Source organism: Erinaceus europaeus, chromosome 8 (assembly GCF_950295315.1).
Source record: "Erinaceus europaeus chromosome 8, mEriEur2.1, whole genome shotgun sequence".
Lineage (NCBI taxonomy): Eukaryota > Metazoa > Chordata > Mammalia > Eulipotyphla > Erinaceidae > Erinaceus > Erinaceus europaeus.
The window spans coordinates 32718388-32737228 of record NC_080169.1 but is presented as its reverse complement, the minus strand read 5'-3'; the positions used below and the strand labels follow the sequence as shown (position 1 = coordinate 32737228).

Here is an 18841-nt window from a genome sequence, read left to right as displayed (position 1 = left end):
TGCTAGATCCTACAAACAGACTCTCAAAATAGAACATGTGGTCAGAAAAAGACAGGCAGGGAATAGTTGAGACCACAAATCTTGATTTCCTTTGAACACTAAGGAGAAATGATTTCACCAAGCCTCTCCCAACTCCTCTACTTCCCCAGAGGATAGAACAATAGTACTGACATCAAAGACATTAACTCAGCCTGGTTACACAGGATAAAAATCTCACCTGATCCACCAAGAAATATAGACAGCAATGACAGAAACCCCAAAATAACAAGACAGACACAGATCTCAAAAAGAAAGACAGAATTCAGAAATATCACTATGAAATCAATTCAATTTTATTATGAATCAAGAACTCAGTGATCAATTTATAATTTACCAAATAATTACAGAGTACAAAGAGAACTGAAGTACCTAAAGGACACTTTGAATGCAGTTCAGGTTAAGAGGCCTCAGAAGTAGACTTAAGCAGGTGGAATTGAGAATATCAGTGCTAGAAGACACAACCACCACACTCTATGAATTTAAAACTCTTGGAAAATAATGGTTTAGGAAAAATGACTCTATCCGAAAGATGATGAACATCAGAGTTATTGTGGTCACTGAGGATGAAGAGAGGTAGAAAGGAAAAGAGAAAATATTCATAGAAGCTATATAGGAAAATTTTCCATACTTGAGCAATTTCAAATATAGGAATACAAGACGGTGAAGCACACCTAAATTCTTGAATCCAAAATGGCACACAACAAAGCACATCATCTTAAAACTACCTAAAAGCAGGGACAAGGAAAAATATTGCAGGCTTCACAGTAAAGGGAGAAAGTTACATAAAAATGTAGAACCATCAAGCTTTCTTAAGATTTCTTATCACAAACCTTAGAAGTAAGGAGGAAATGGAATGGCATATTCAAAGTACTAAAAGGTAAGAATTTCCAGTCATTAATATTCCAAATATGAGGGGGAAATAAATATATATTTAAATATTCATAAACTGAAGGAATTTGCCACTACCAATCATATCTTGAAAGAATTATTGAAAGGAGTCCCACAAGAAAAGAAGAAGCAAAATAATTCCAAATTTTAATGGGATAATTAGTATTAGAGTGAAACCAGCATCACAACAATAAGGAAACACAGTCCAATGTTGGTGAACCAAGGTCAACTTTTAAAAAGAATCTTGTAGAAATTGTCAGACACAATAATCATGATAATGACAAAACAGAATACAACAGAGAGACAAATAGGAAACATATAAACAGGAGGCAATACCTTGACAAAAAAACCATCTCCATAGTAACATAGTAAGAAACAGAAAAATAAAATAAAATAAACGGGAAAAGATTCAACCAGAACATAAAATAACCTCAAAACTAAAACCAGAAAGGCTAAATAAAGCAAACCACCTTTCTCAATAATGACTTTAAATGTAAATGGATTAAATTCACCAGTCAAAAGATTTACCAAACTTGCTGAATGGATTAAAAGCAGATCACTGTCTTCACCAACGCTGGTCATCTCCATCAGGAACAGCACTGTGGATGCTCTTGTGGGCATCTACAGGACCCTGCCCTCAATATGGGTCAGCATTGGTAGGGAGTTCCCCAGTCTCTGAAGGGAGGTTGGTCAACATGCTCTGCCACTCAAGGAAGATGGGTCCTGCAATGAGTGCAATCTAGAATGTTCCTAGCCATGATCACAGAATTTGAGCTCAGACCTATAGGTATGTAGAGGTTACACAGGCTCCTGTGCTGTATATGGGCCCCAGTTCAAATTGATGGGATTTATAGTTAACAATATTTATATGCTTTTCCTATATTTGAACGCTACTCTCTACCCTGATAGAGCTTCCTAGTCCTATTCCCAACTCTGACACCATCTTCCCAGACAATACCTTTAACCCACCTGCATGTTAGCTATTAGGCTCAGGAAAAAATTATTAAAGTCATGGCCCATTGTAATATACCTAAAATAGACCTACTAACCTTTTCCAAAATGGAGATCTCAAATCTCATCTGTTATAGTCATTACTAAACTATTTGTTCTGCTTTATATCTTATTGCTTTTTTCAGCCACCAAGTTGCAGATGTTACCAAGACACCAACCTGACTTCACTGGGCACATTATCTCACCAATGTACCCTGGAACCCTACCTCTCAGACCGCTGGCCCACTAGGAAAAGATAGAAATAGGCTGGGAGTATGAACCAACCTGCCAAAGCCCATGTCCAGCAGAGAAGCAATTACAGAAGCCAGACCTTCCATCTTTTGCACCCATAGTGATCCTGGGCCCATGCTCCCAAAGGGACAAAAAAAAAAAAAAAAAAACAGGAAAGCTTCCAATGGAGGGGATAGGATACAGAACTTTTGTAGTGGGAATTGTGTGGAATTGTACCCCTCTTATTCTATGGTCTTGTTATTCCTTATTAAGTATATATAATCAATAGATAATTTAGAATAGAAAAACCAAAGATAATAGAGGTAGTCAGAGAAAAGAACAATTTCAATAAAATTACCAAATATAAACACAGATTCTTCTAAACTATCACAGGGAGAAGGGTATACCCATGTGTCAACAACTGAACTGTAATTTATTAATCCCTCAATAAGGAAAGTTAAAAAAGAAGATAAATGTCAGTTATCAGAACTTCATTGACATAATGTATTCCGGCACAGGATGTAATATGGCATTAGGACCCTAGAGAAAGAGAAAAAGGACATAATTAGAAAAAATACTCAAAATAAATAATAATAACAGAAAACTCTCCAAAGAACTGAAATAAATGTGGCATTCAGTGAGCATAAAAGAAATCATTGCCAAAGCATATCAAAAATTAAATTAATGGAAATTAAATATAATGATTTTTTGAGAGTAGTCAAGGAATGATAGAACTTCATATATTGGAGAAGCTCAACTAGAATTACAGAAAATTTATTATAATCCATGGAGACTAGAAGGAAGTGGCACATTTTTTTTCAAGTGCTATAGGAAATTATTTTTTAGTTCAGTCCTAAAGCTAGGAATATGTGCTTCAGAAATAAAAGGAAATAAAAATCAAGAAAAACTAAGAGAATATGGCCCACAATATATGCTATCCCTAAAAGAACATGAGAATTTCTCTAAACAGAAATAGAAACAATATAAGAGTGACCTTAGCAAATAGAAAGGAATTTTACTTATACGTGGAATAAGAACAGAAAGAGAAAACACAAAGTGACACTTGGACAGGGTTTGGTCTATTGAACCAAAGCAAAGGACTCTGAGGAAAGAGAGGAAGAAAGGGGGTGGAGACAGCAATGTGGTTCAGGTACACATGATGGGAAAGGACCAAAGTAGGGGGTAAGAATGTTTTTCAGATACCTATCACTGGAAGATAAGAAGTTGTACTTACGTGTCAAGAATCGCACTATGAACTAGTAAATATCGCCCCCACAAACAGAATGACAGATGAAAGAAAAAAGAGAAAGAAAGAAAGAGAAGAGAGAAAGGCAAGAAGGAAAAATGAATATAAGCAAAAAATGCTAAAACAGAATGAGCTTTTATTTTTTTTCTAGAGTGTGTGATATGCTTAAATTTGAAGAAAACCATGGAACTGTTGGATATGATTGTAAATATATGTGGAGAAAATATTTAAGACAATTGTAAGTGGGAAAGAGAACTCAGAAGTAAAGGGATCTTGAAAATTCAAAACAGTTGAAAATAAGAGCATCAATACACCTTGATGCTACAAATACATAGTAAATAGAGCCACAAGAAACGTGTGCAAAGTTATGTATTCAACATACTATGTCTAAATTAAAATAAAATTCTCAAAAATATATAAATAACTGCCGGGATAGCCTGAGGGTACTTCTTCCCGAGCCGGTGCTCTCTGGGTTGGAGAGAACTCAACTGGAGCTGATCTAGGCTGCTGTGTGGGAGAGGGATCAGGAACGCGTGCTGCACCAACTTCCGCAGGAGATACACTCTGGAACTCTCGGAGCCGGAAAGCAATTTCCAAGTGTCTTTAATCAGAAGAGCAGCTGTTTTTATACTCTCCAAGTAGGGTGGAAACAGGATGTGATATAGAGAGGGTGGAGAGAAAAGTGACTGGTGAAAATCAGAGTGTGACAAGGAGGGGGCGGAACAGGCGAGAATCCTATAACTGAACCACCAATGCCCTGGAGTGCTTTATGTAAAAGTGATTTATGTAAATAGACCAAACCTTTGGATCAGTAAATCCCTATATAGGCATATGGATAAGAAGAAGCCAGGGGGAGATGGCAACTACCCAACATCTCCCCCTTTCTTTTTAACTTTTTGCCATAGTATCAGGAGTGTGGGGCACTTTGTGAGGCAGGGAGACTGATAAGAGGCACACCTTTTTTGGGGTTCTACTGTCCCTCCTTGCTCAACCTCTCCGTGGAGAGAGAGACTAACAGGATTGACACACCCCTCAGGCTCAAGCCCTTCCAAGCTCAACCATATCCTCACAATTCCCCAACATCTTCCTCTTACTTAATGGCCATATATAACTGGGTCAATGTCTGTAAAAGGCTTCATCTCTGTCAGGGGAATAGCAGTGTAGGGGTGAACGGAAACCTGTTGGGAAGAAAGCAGAATGATAGTGTGTAAGTGTCTTTAAAAAGAACTAGCACAAGACGGAGGGATAAGTAAGAGTAGCAAGAGACAGAGTGAGCCTGATGGGTGGAGGAGTGGGGGCCTGATAAGCCGAGGGGCTAGAGGGGTGATCTGGCATTGCAAAATCCCGAGTCAGCCTGCTACAGTCATTCTTCAAGAAGTCCAGGAGTATAAAAGGAGTGTCCAGCAAGTTCTATAGAAGCATCAGTCCAATGTCAACGGCCAGGAAATAAATGCCACACGTCTATCTTGATGGAGGAGGACGGCCACCGGAACTTTTCTTCTCTGTAGAGAGTGACCTGGAACCGCCAAAACATGATGGGCGAAACAGAAGCAGGAAGAGCAGACACCGATGGTTGAGAGAAAGGCAGTAGGAAAGTCTTGTCCTTCAGAGTCTGTGAATCAGGTTCTCCAGATCGTGTCAGGTCACATCATGGGTTTCTGGGGATGGCTGTAATTGTGGGTGATGTCAGAGGTCAGGGGTCCAAGATGGATTTCTGGGGATTCTATATGAGCAGATGCTTCTTTATGCGAAGGCTTGTCATAGCTGTAGTCAATTACTTATGAAAAATCTTTGTAACAAATTAGAAGTTTACTACAATTGATAACTCAATGATTATAACTGGTTTAGGTATCTTTATAATTTTGTGTAAAGGTCATCTTACGTGACCTCATGTAGCAGTCTTTATATAGCAAAGTTTTCATACCGAGTTTAAGTTACATATATTGATTCTTGACTATTTTTACATTGGGTTTTTAAGCAAACTCAGGTTACTAGAGTTAACACATTTTAGTGACAATTTTTTTTTTTTGGTACATTTACAATATCAGATTGATGCCAAATTTGTTGTGGATTAATTTCCACAAGATAGCTTACAGGACATTTTTGGGGGCCCTCCAAAAATGTCCTGTATAGAGAATTTGTATTTTAACTTAGGAGATGATGAATTGTCACATTGAATATTTAGAGTTTTACCTTAAACACTCAGTTACTTAAATGAATTGATTTTACCTCTTCTCGTAAAAATGTAACTTCGAAGTTACGATTTAACTGTCAAGTTAATGTTTACCAAACTTGAAACATGCATATTAAATATATAGTTTATAACACACAGGAGGAGAAAAACTTGTAAATAAGATATATCATTTCAAATGTGAATTTAGAACTACTGTCATAGTTGAACCATCTTTACTCACACAGTTTAAGACTAAACATTTCATATTGATATCAAGACTTAAAAAAGAAATCAAAAGGGGGAATGAACAATTTTTGGACTGTTTCTGGACGTCTCCAGAAACCATGGCTGCGTCCAGCCGTTTGATATAAAGTCAGTTAACTTTCAGAGTACTCTGAGCACAATGGGTCATACAAAAATTTTGGTCACTCAACTCACTCAATTTTTTTTTTTTTCACTCACTCACTCACAAAACACAACTGGCCAGTCATAGCATAAGACATTCATTCGGGGGGGGGGGGGAGAGTTCTGTGAATCAGATTTTTTTTTTTTTTTTATTCTGCCATGCTGTATTATGGATCCTGGGGTGCATCCTGTAGCCAGTCCTCTTGCAGCCAGTCTTCTTGCAGTGTTTCTTGTTCTTCAGGGATATCAGCACCATCATGTGGGTATTGCCGGACATGGCGGGCAGGAACCCAAACAGGCTTGGAGTAATTTTGTGGAAAAATACATGCGAAACCCCTCCCCATAGTCAACAGGGGGTCAGGTCCTTTCCAAATTTTATCAAGTGGGTCTTTCCATTTGACTTTAATAGCTGGGAGGGTGGGTGGTGTTTGCCAATGAAGAATTATAGGAGGTTGGTCGGAGTTTTTGTAAATATTAAAGAGATTTAATGTAGTTAAGGCTTTTGCCAGCTGGATATTAGGGGGGTACATTTCCCCTTTTTCTTTATTTAATTGAGCCTTAAGAGTTTGATGGGCCCTCTCAACAATGCCTTGTCCCTGTGGATTATACGGAATGCCTGTAGTATGAGTAATGTTCCAGAGGGAACAAAAATCTTTAAATTGTTTGCTGGTAAAAGCAGGTCCATTATCCGTTTTAAGTTGAAGAGGTAAGCCCATTACAGCAAAACAGGAGAGCATATGGCTTATAAGCTTTTTTGAGTTTTCTCCAGTCTGAGCTGTAGCCCACATAAACTTAGAGAAGGTATCAATTGAGACGAACACATATTTTTGTTTGCCAAAGTTAGGTATGTGGGTAACATCAATTTGCCAAAGAGCGTTGGCTTTTAAACCTCGAGGATTAACCCCCAGAGTCTGAATAGCAGGTGTTTTGATTAGACCTGCACAGGAGGAACATGTAGCAAGAATACGTTTTAACTGTGGCAGAGGAATATCAGGAAATCGAGCTCGAAGACCTTTAAGATTAACATGGGTTAGGGAATGAAAGTCAGCAGGATTAGAGACAGAGGCTAGGAGAATTCCTGTGGAGGCAAGGCGGTCAGCTGCAGCATTCCCTTCGGACAGGGGACCAGGAAGAGGGCTGTGGGAACGTAGGTGCTGAACATACAGTGGATGGGTTCGAGAACAGAGCATAGAGGCAATTTGAATTAAAAGAGGAGAAAGTGGGTTGTCATCAATTCTTACATAAGATCGAGCAAGCCATGGAAGTAAGTTAACAGTATACACACTGTCAGAAAAAAGGTTGAAGGATTCTGGTACAGCTTTTAATGCAAGGAAAACAGCATAAAGTTCTTTGTACTGAGGGGAATTCAGGAAGTTCAGTAAAGAGAGGTTTGGGGTATTTCTGGTCTGGATAATATATAAGGGCAGCAGCTCCCTTTTTTCCACCATCAGTGAACACTGTAGGAGCAGAGGGGATGGGATCTCGAGAGAAAAGTTTAGGTACTAGTAGAGGCAACAGAGGTAAAGAAGCTATCAAATTATTAGAGGGAAAATGATTATCTAATTGTCCTGGAAAACCCATTAAACTTATGGCAAAACGAGAATGGTGGCGTATGAGCCATTCTGTATCAGTGAGAGAAAAGGGAAGAATGATTGAATCTGGTTCCCTTCCTAAGACCTGAACCGATCTGTTTCTTCCTTGGCGAACCATAAATGCTAAGGCATCAATCTCGGTAAGGAGTCTTGGAGCTCCGCCTACTGGCGTATGAAGCCATTCGAGAACGCCATGTTTCTGCCACAATGCCCCCACTACCGTGGGGGTGGAGTTAAAGATTAGAAGATTTACTGGAGAGGAGGGGGAGAATCGAACGAGGTGCATGTCCTGGAGAGCCTGGTTAACTTTTTCCAAAGCCAAGGATGCTTCGGGGGTTAACATACGCTTTGAGGAGGGCTGTTTGTTTCCTTTTAACAGATCGAACAGTGGTTGCAGGCAGCTCGTAGGCAGATAAAGATACTGCCTAAGCCAATTCAAATTTCCAAGAAAACTTTGTAAAGAAGCAAGAGTGAGATTAGAAGGAAAAGTAACACAAGGTTTTAAAGGACGAATCTGCGTTAGGGAAATCTCTGAGCCTAAGAAAGATATTGGAGGGATTAGCTGTATCTTCTCAGGAGCTACATTAAGTCCACTTCTCTTTAAGGCAGGGATTAGAAAATCACGTAGGGCGGAGAGATCTGTATCTAATTCTCCCCATATTAACACGTCATCCATATAATGAAAAACCTTAAGGCCCTTATGAATATATGGAAAAAGGGCAGATTTAACAACCTCTTGACAAATAGTAGGACTATTAGCCATGCCCTGGGGCAGTACCACCCATTCAAATCTATCGGCAGGGCTGGCATTATTAATAGAAGGAACAGAGAAAGCAAAACGTTTACAATCTTGTGGGTGTAAGGGAATAGAGAAAAAACAATCCTGTATATCAATAGCTATGATTGGAATTCCTGTGGGAATTGCGGAAGCAAGAGGCAAACCCCTTTGGGGGGAGCCCCAAACCTGCATGGTTTTATTAACTGCACGAAGATCTTGGAGGAGGCGCCATTTTCCTGAGCGCTTTTTAATTACAAAGACTGGAGTATTCCATGGGCTCCGAGAATGACGAATGTGTCCCAACGATAACTGCTCTTGGACGAGTTTTTTTAAAATTTCTAGCTTCTCCCTAGGCAAAGGCCACTGTTCCACCCAGACAGGCTCATTAGAAAGCCAATCTAAGCGGGGAGTTCTGTTACGAACAGTGGCAGTTAGTATTGGGGGTGCTGGTTGGGTCTAGCAGTCTCACAGGAGTGAGTGTGGTGTCCTGCAGAGGTGTCTGAGGATATCACTACATCTAAAGATTCCAGCAAGTCTCTTCCCAATAAATTGGTGCTTATATCAGCTATTAAAGGCTGAAAGCGTCCGGTAGTCCCTTCTGGATCTTCCCACACAAGGGAATCTCGTGTGCGGAATGCCTGAGTCAATCCTCCAACACCATGTAAGCGTGGTCCTGGGAGGAGTTCCCAACTCTGGGGAACCTCTGCTTGTCTTAATATTGTCTTATCTGCTCCCGTGTCAATCAAACACTTAAAAGGAATATTACCAATCTTTACTGTCATAGTTGGGTGACCCCTTTCTAAAACAGGGGTGGTCCATAAAATCTCAGGCTCTGAATTCGAGCTGTTCTCTTGCTCCAGCCGGTTATTTCTATGCTGGAAGTTCCCACATACCACGGGTTCCTCCTTCTGCTCACCCTCTGTTATTGTTACTTGGCGTGGTGGGTATAGCGACGGATTGGGTCCCAAGCTGGGCTTCTGTTTGTGGAAGAAGGGCACAGCACCAAGCGGGCGACCTGCTTCCTTCCCTCTTGGGGGCGGGGCTAAGGGAAGCCCCATACTTAGTTTAAATCCCTGTTTACATTTGGCAGAGGCGTGCCGTTCCTATGGAACCTTGACCAACAATCTCTCCTCCAGTGAAATCCTTTCTGGCATCTGGGACAAGGCATTCGTGGTCTCTGATTCCCTGTCTGGATGCGGGGTTGCCCTGATTGGAGGCGGGGTTGCCCTGACTGGAGGTGGGGTCGCCCTGACTGGAGGCGGGGTCGCAGTCTATTTTCTAGACATTGGTTACGCCAATGCCCTTGGCGACCGCACTGAAAGCAAGCTCCTTTTTGCTTATGTAAGGTAGCTGCATAGGCCTGTAACATAGGTCCTTGAAAAGAGCTTGATCTGAGATCCTGTGTAGCTAGAATCCAAGTATCTGGGTGTTCATTTTTAAGAGTGATACAGGCCTGTCGAAAATGCGGAAGCATTCCATCCCAGACTATGGATCGCAGTAGGAGAAAACGAGCGTCAGGATTATAAATCTTCCTTTCCAAACTCGACTGGACCCTGGCAATGAATTTAGCGAGGGATTCATCAGGTTCTTGTTGCAGGGAGAGAATGGGGGCTGAGGCTGCTCCCATGGGTGGTGTTAATCGCTCCCATGCTTTTAATGCACACAGGCGTACTTGATCAAAATACCCCGCTGGAAACTTGGCTTCCGCCTGTTGAATCCCTGTTTCTAATTGGCCTGTTCCAAACAATGCATCAAAATTACCCTCTGGCTGATTTTGAATATTTTTCCGCGATTGTTGTAAACATTCATTGCGAAAGAATGCCTCCCATTGCAGGAAGAGGGGGCCTGGGAGCGTAGCACGAGTCACATCTCTCCAATCTTGAGGGGTATTAAGGTTCTGAAGCAGGCCTTGTAAAATGGACCTGGTCCATGGGGCATGAACACCGTCATCTTTGATAGCCTGGCGTAGTTCCTTCAGGTCTGTGGCGGAATATGGATACCAGGCCTGAGGTTTTTGTCTATTGGGGGCAACATTGACCGGAAATGTGTGGACTTCCTCTGATAAGTGTGTAGCGGTAGGAGGAGTCACTGAAGTGGAAGCTTCTGGACAAGTGGCCGAAGAAGTGGTTTTGGAGGCTACAGGAGAATTCGGACATGTGTCTATCAAAACAGGGTGGGGTGAAGAAGCAGCCGTGGAGGCAGCAGGAGGTTCCGGACACGTTTCTGCCAAAATGGGGGTGGCCGAAGAAGTGGCTGTGGAGTCCAAAGGAGAATTCGGACACGTGTCTGCCAAAATAGGGGCCTCAGGGCAAGATGCCAAAATAGGGGCCTCAGGGCAAGATGCAGAGGAATTAGGGTGGGTCAAGATCACGACAGGCCTTTGCTTCTTCTTGTTTTTAAGGTGCTGGTTAAGTTCTATGATTACTTCCTTTATCTCTTGGACCTCAGCCTCTAGTTTCTTAAGCCTTTTGAGAGGTTGCCCTATATATCCCTTAAAAGCTGCTATGATGATCAACAGGATATAAGGTGAAGCCCCGAGAAAAATGTCCCAGATATATAAAAATTGTATACTGGAAAAAGAATGCAGGATTTGGAAAAGATTTTCCATGGTGGAAAGATCTCCGGAAAACAATAAAAAAGAAAAAAAAATCACAGTGCCTTAACACAATATTGCAGATACCCAAAAGGTGTGTACTTATCTAAGATGTCTTCTTGTAAATCTGCTGCTTACGGGTCCCTGTTCGGGCACCAGATGCCGGGATAGCCTGAGGGTACTTCTTCCCGAGCCGGTGCTCTCTGGGTTGGAGAGAACTCAACTGGAGCTGATCTAGGCTGCTGTGTGGGAGAGGGATCAGGAACGCGTGCTGCACCAACTTCCGCAGGAGATACACTCTGGAACTCTCGGAGCCGGAAAGCAATTTCCAAGTGTCTTTAATCAGAAGAGCAGCTGTTTTTATACTCTCCAAGTAGGGTGGAAACAGGATGTGATATAGAGAGGGTGGAGAGAAAAGTGACTGGTGAAAATCAGAGTGTGACAAGGAGGGGGCGGAACAGGCGAGAATCCTATAACTGAACCACCAATGCCCTGGAGTGCTTTATGTAAAAGTGATTTATGTAAATAGACCAAACCTTTGGATCAGTAAATCCCTATATAGGCATATGGATAAGAAGAAGCCAGGGGGAGATGGCAACTACCCAACAAATAACCATGCAAAGATTACTAAAAATTAGAAATGAAGATTCTCAAAAATATATAAATAACCATGCAAAGATGTACTAAAAATTAGAAATGAAAGAGGGAACAAATGACAAACTAACGTCCTAACATATCAATAGTAACACTAAATATAATCAGTCTAAACGAACCAGTTAAATTTGGAGATTGACAGATTGGATAAAATTCATGGTCCATTAGCTGAGAGGTATCTCAGTAGTTAGAGTACAGGACTTGCATTTACAAGGCTCTGGATTCTATAAGCACTACTATGACAAGTTCTCTGAGATTTTTTTTTCTACTCTATCTTTAGTACAAATATAAATAAGTCTTTGATATCAAGCATCTATAAAGAATTAGTACAGCTCAGGAAAAGAAAAAATAACCCAATAAGAAAAAGTGAGCCAAAGATCTAAACAGACAGTTTTCTAAAGAAGAGATACACATATCCCACAGACACATGAAGAAATGCTCCACTTCACTTATCATTAGAGAAATAAAAATTAAAACTACATAAGACAATGGATTTTATCAATAAGACAATAAATTACAAGTATTGGCAAGGTTGTAGAGAAAAAAGAACTCTGCTCCATTGCTAGTTGGAATGAAAACTAATACAACTGCTTTGGAAGACTACAAGGAGAATCCTTAAACAAATAAAAATGGAATGATCTTATGAAACAGCAATATCAGCCTTAGGCTTTATAAAAAAAAAACTCAAACATTAATTGAAGAGATATATGCATCTTTATATTCATAGTTGCATTATTGATGATAGCCAAAAAGTAGAAGCAGCCTAAATGCCCGTCAACAGATGAATGACTAAAGAAGATATGAAATATATACTTCATTGAATATTAATCAGCAATCAAAAAGATGATTTTGTGTACTATGGGACAAAATAGCTGGAACTGGATGTGATTATGGTTAGCAAACTAAAGAGATAAGTGACAGTTACTACATGGTCTCTCTTATGTGAAATCTAACACATTAACATGCAAAAAAAAAAAAAAAAAACCCAGCTCCAAGTGTTTCCAATACTTTGTAAGAACTACAGTGGTTACCTCTGGGAGGTAGTAGGGTAGGAACACAAAACTTTGGTGGTAGTTGTGGTGTGGAACTATACACTGTAATTGTATAATATTGTAACCCACTATTAATCACAAATAAATCTATTTTTTGTTTTTTTTTATTTATAAAAAGGAAACATTGACAAAACCATAGGATAAGAGGTGTACAACTCCACACAATTCCCACCACCAGATCTCCATATCCCATCCCCTCCCTTGATAGCTTTCCTATTCTTTAACCCTCTCGGAGTATGGACCCAAGGTCATTGTGGGGTGCAGAAGGTGGAAGGTCTGGCATCTGTGATTGCTTCCCCACTGAACATGAGCGTTGACTGGTTGATCCATACTCCCAGCCTGTCTCTCTCTTTCCCTAGTAGGGTGGGGCTCTGGAGAAGTGGAGCTCCAGGATACATCAGTGGGGTTGTCTCTCCAGGGAAGTCTGGTCGGCATCATGGTAGCATCTGGAACTTGGTGGCTGAGAGGTAACATACAAAGTGGAGCTACTCTCTTCCCTGATCCAGCTTTCTGTCCCTTTTCCAGACATGACATCATTTCCCCAGGCAGTAACTTGGACCCACTTGCATATCAGATGCCAGGCTCAGGAAAAAAAAAAAAAAACTAGAATAGTCACAGGCCCTTGGTAATATAAATAAAATATGCCTACTAGTTATTTACAAAATGTAGGAACCCCCCAACTCTTCATCTGCACTACTCCAGCTTTTAGGATCATGACTGTTCAACAATTTGTTTGACAAATAAGTCTATTTTTTAAAGCATGAGCCTAGATCGTGGGAGAGAGTGGCAGTGGTACCAAGCAGGACTTACTTGAAAGTGTTCCCAAGTTTGATCCCTGGCAACACCAATAGTCAGAGTTGGGCAGCACTCTGGTCAAGGAAAAAAAAAAAAAAAAGAAAGAAATCTTGGCCTTCCCTCTCTTTATCTTTCTCTGCTTCTCTGCCTACCTGAAGTAAAATGAATGGGGGAAAAAATTCAGCCTGGGAGTTGTAAAATCACACATATATGAGGTCACCATCTCATGAAAAATATTCACATCCCAACCATATGCTGTTGTCAGTAACATCACTTCAAATGCAATACTCTAGGTGGAGAATATGCACTTACAAAATAGTATGTGACAGTGGACTGGAAAGACAACATACTGTTTACGCAAAATACTTCCATGCCTGAAGCTCCAATGTCCGAAGTTCAGTTCTGAGCACCATTTTAACTATTGTTAAACTAAAGTTTAATAATACTGATGTCTTTCTCTCTGTATCTCTCTCTCATTAAAGTAAAATATTTTTAAAGATAAATTATGGGATTAATCATTGTTGGGAATATTGTAATCCATTATGACTCTTAATTGTCAAAGCCAGAAACTAAGAGGAAGACAGGACCATGTGGGCATAAGCATACATCATTTTAGTATTAGCATAAGATATATAGCGTGAGAGCTGGAAGCTATTTAGAGGTGTTTTGTGGAAACAACTCCTTCTTGAAATCTGCTCTCTTAGTAGCCAGTCTCTTTGGGAATACAATCTAGTTGCTAGACAACAAATTTATGATAGAAATAACTCAGCCCATGTGGGTTACTGTTTTTTAGTTTGTTTTGTTTTTTACCAGAGGACTGGTCAGCTCTGACTTAGGGTGGTACGGGGAATTGAACCTAGGGTTTGGAGACTCAGGCACGAGATTCTCTTTGCATAACCATTATGCTATATATGCCATGTGTGGGTTACTGTTAGACTTCTGTTCTTTCACCTGTTCTCAGTGTAACTTAGCTTTATATTTATTGGTCCTAAGACATGAACTTCAAGCTGCTATCACAGCTTCCAGGAACCAAATAAAAGCACCTTTTTTTACCTACCCAAATGTCTGCCTTTGTTGTTCTTTTCAATAATCATTAGAAATCTTACTGGCTATACTAATATCAGATTGATTTTTGGAGCAAAATTATCAAGAGACAGGAAATTATGTAGCTAAAAAAAAAAAAAAAAAAAAAAAAAAGGTCCTTCCACCTTCTCCATCTCACAGTGACCTTGGGTCCATACTCCCAGAGGGTTAAAGAATAGGAAAGATACCAGGGGAGGGGATGGAATACAGAATAATGGTGGTGGTAATTGTGTGGAGTTGTACCCCTCTTATCCTATGGTTTTGTCAGTGATTCCTTTTTATAAATAAATTAAAATTTTAAAAAATGGTCAATCCATAAAGATATAGTAATCATTTCTTTCTCTCTAGTGATGTGCTAGGGAAGAAACTCAAGAACTTGAGAGTGCAAGATACTGTTTAGAAACCTCTCCAGCCCAATTTTTTTCTTTAATTTTTAGAGAAACAGAGCTCTTCTCTTCTATGTTTACTAGCCCTGTCTCCAAATGCCATTACATTGTGAATTAGGCCTTCAGCATGTTAACTTGGATTAGGGGAACAGAAAGATTCAGTCCATAACAAAGGAAGAGTACTAAAAACCCTAGAATTAGAAAATATGTAATCAAATACTTACTTGTTCATACAATTTCACATCAAGTTTTGACATCTTATAAGGAAGTCTGAATGTTTTTAAATTCAACTTGAGTTGGGAAGGAGTTTACAAGATTGTAGTAAGCCCTCTGGTCTTTTCCATGATGATAATCAACATTAATTGTGTTTGTCTGGATAAATGTGTCTGCTTAAGGATAAAGTTAGGTCTCCTGAAATGAATGTTTTTGGTGTAAATAGATGTGGGATTCATAGTGCTTAAAATTGTTTGTTGTTTTAGCTTATTCATCATTGCACTGTTTGTATGATATAGAAACATGGCAATCTCTTTGCAGTCCCAGTGGCACATTATTTCAGCTTCCAATGAAGCTGTCTAAGGAACAGAGCCCTGCCTACATTAATATAAAAATACTAGGTGAGATATTATGAAGAATATATTCACTTGGATGCTTATGGAAATGTGAGCCCGGTTTTCCTGGGGTTAATAATTCTCTTTAATTTCGTTGTTTACAATAACAGAACTTAAGGAAAATAACCATGGCATGGTGTCTGCTGAATGTTGAAAACAGGATGATTCCCAACTAACCACAAAAACTACAGGTAATTCATGCCAAAAAGTTTAGAGAAAAATATTTAATCTATTTAAATTGTATTAAGGAATTTTGGAGTTTGAAATGATTTCACAGTGAAAGAAAAAGTTCACAATGAGAATTCAAAAATCATCCATGAAGTTACAGGCATTTAAGAGGGTAAGAGAGAAACAAAACAATGAGAAAGAAAAAAATGGTTATGGATATGAAGAAGTTGTAATAGACATTTCAGAAATGCAGAAGGTGACCAAATGCATAGAGCTTAAAACAAATATTGGCAAAGAGCTTATAATTACTGAGGATAGCTTAAATAAGACATATATACCTCAAATTTGCATGATGTTATGTTCAATGAGTGTGTTCTCAAATTAATTATTTGCTGTTTTAAGGACTGTCTATATTATATATTGCCGGGCAAGGTTAGCTTCGCGGGTGGGAGATGACCAGGGACTCATGGCTGAGCTGGGAAGCAGTGCAATGCAATGCCATGCTGGCTTTATTCATCTGCATTTATACTCTCCAGGAAGGAAGTGGTAGGGTGTAAAAACAGAGTGTAACTAGGAGAGGGGGCGGATCGAAAAAAGAGTGCAAACCAGTGGGGATTAAACCAGTGCCCTGCAGGCAGGGCGGATTTCTGATAAAACAGTGATTATGTAAATAGACCACAGCATTAAGCAGTGCAAGCGAAACTAACATGATAATCAAAACAGAAGGGGTCTTAGAAGCAGAACAACATCTCCCCCTTTCTTTTTAACTAATGGCCATAGTATCAGGAGTGTGGGATCAACAGAAACCTATATCATGCAGGCATTTTCAAAAGCACTGGCACAAGACAGGGAGGAACAAGTAGGAGAGCAGCAAGAACCAGTGTGATGCCAAGGGGAGGCCTGAGGGGGTATTTCCTAGCCACTATGTTGCAAACACTATCATGATTCCACTCTGAATTCCCTTGGCAGATAACCTCACCAATATGTTCTAGAACCCCACCTCAACAGAGCCAGGCCCCACTAGGGAAAGATTAGAAACAGGCTGAGAATATGGATCAACCTGCTAATGCCCATGTCCTGTGGAGAAGCTATTACAGAAGCCAGATTTCCCACTTTCTGCACCCCATAATCATCCTGGGTCCATGCTCAGGATAAAGATAAAGAATAAGGAAACTTCTGATGGAGGGGATGGGATATGGAACTCATGTGGTAGGAATTGTATGGAATTGTACACCTCTTACTCTACAATCTTGTCAATTAAATAAATAAAAATGTTAAATTTTTATATCATTTATCTCCTCACTCACATATAGAGTTGTGTTTTTTTGCTGAGCAATGTTAGGTGAGTCAGTAACTAACTACTACTCTGTGTACCTAATAAGAACAAAAATATTTTACTTAGATAATATTAATACTTAATCAAACTTAGAAAATTTAACATGAATTTGCAATCCTATTTAACATAGAGGGTGTATATAAAGAGTTACCTTCATAGCTTTTAATTTGATTCAATTGTAAATCAAAATCATGAATTACATTTCGCTGTCATATAATCAATCTCCTATAATCAAAATTTGTTAATGCCTTTCCTGGCACTGATATTTTTAAAGAGTTAAGGCAATATGTTTTCAGAATGCCACTCAGTTTAGATTTGTGAGATGGTTTCTTTATGAGAAGAAACATTTTTGGCAGAAATTCTAGCCAAGTGATATTAGATCTTTCTCAGTTCACAGTATTGAAAGCACATGATGCTACTCTGTCATCATTGTTGATGTTAAGTTTGACAGTTGGGTTAGATAGAATGTCTTCATTGGAAATGTTTATCTTATCTGTACTATTATAAGTGAGGAGTATGGTTCCTTTAACATTTATTAGTTTATGTTATCCTGTTACTTTTTTCTTGAAACCAGAGTACTACTCAACTCTGGCTTGTGGTGGTGCCAGGGACTGAACCTGGACCCTCTGGTGCTTCTGTCCTTAAAGTCTGTTTGCACAAACTGTTGTACGATTTCCCCATTTATGTTCTTTAAAGAATAGGTTTCCTTCTAATTTTTTTCTTGTCACATTGGGTCACTATTAGATGCCAAGTTTTCTGACAGAAAAAGAGAAGCAGATAGAGGGAGAGAGAAAGACACAAAGGCAATAAAGCTTCTTCTAGTGTGCTGGGGTCAAGCTTGCATCTGGATTGTTCATATGACAAAGGAGGCACTCTCCCAAGTGAATTATCTTGGCAGTCCTAATTTTATCGCTTATTCTGCTTGTTCCAACCCATTAAATATATTTTAGAATCAGTATAAGTTTTTGAATTATATGTTTAATACTATACTTTTTGTGGCTGGGGAAACAGTTAGAAAGTGGTTCGCAGAACATGCACTCCTGAAGCTTCTGTTCAATCTGTGGATGACATGTACAGTGCTCTGTTCTCCAGAGCCCCCTCCCTTCATCATGTAAAACTATCTCCGATGAAAGAAATAAATCTAAAAAGTTCTTACTATCATTCATTGGTAGCAAAAAAAAAGTCTCAAATTTGATTAGTAAGAGACCCTTGAAGCTAGTTTTTACATTCTTGATATATATTCCATCAGTTTTCTAAGTATGTTCTTTTTTTAAAAAAACTTTTTATTATCTTTATTTATTGGATAGAGACAGCCAAAAATTGAGAGGGAAAGGGGTGACAGAGAGGGAGAGAGACAGAGAGACACCTGCAACACTGCTTCACCACTTGTGAAGCTTTCTCCTTGAAGGTGGGGACTGGGGGCTTGAACCCGGGTCCTTGTTCACTGTAATGTGTGCGCTCAACCAGGTGCACCACCACCCAGCCCAACTAAGCATGCTCTTATTTCCTATAAATTTGAATGTCCCAGTATCACCTTGTACCTTTTTCTCCAGCCCTGGAATCAACCATTGTGCCTAACAGTGTTTGTCCCTTCTAGTATAGGATGATAATTCAAAGGTGTTAGCAAGTAATTGTGGGTGAGTACTGTTAACAGAGTGCCTTTAAATTAGGAGTTTGCCATAGATAGACGTCTTTAATCCAGTCCAGCACTGTAACGTATTTCCTTAATGTCCTTCATTTTATATTAATATCTTTCTTCTCCCATAACAACAATCCTAGCTTCTCAATAGTTATCAATATATATTAATACACTTACTCAATTCC

At 39.5% G+C, this 18841-nt stretch overlaps 1 long non-coding RNA gene across 1 annotated transcript in view; it reads right to left on the bottom strand.

The window, feature by feature from the left end:
• Positions 1–310: 310 nt before the first annotated feature.
• Positions 311–18841, bottom strand: part of LOC132539772 (uncharacterized) — a 35206-nt gene continuing 16675 nt past the window's right edge. The window contains exon 2 of the long non-coding RNA XR_009551072.1: positions 311–2688. This is a non-coding gene — a long non-coding RNA (uncharacterized LOC132539772). The remainder of the gene's footprint in view (positions 2689–18841) is intronic.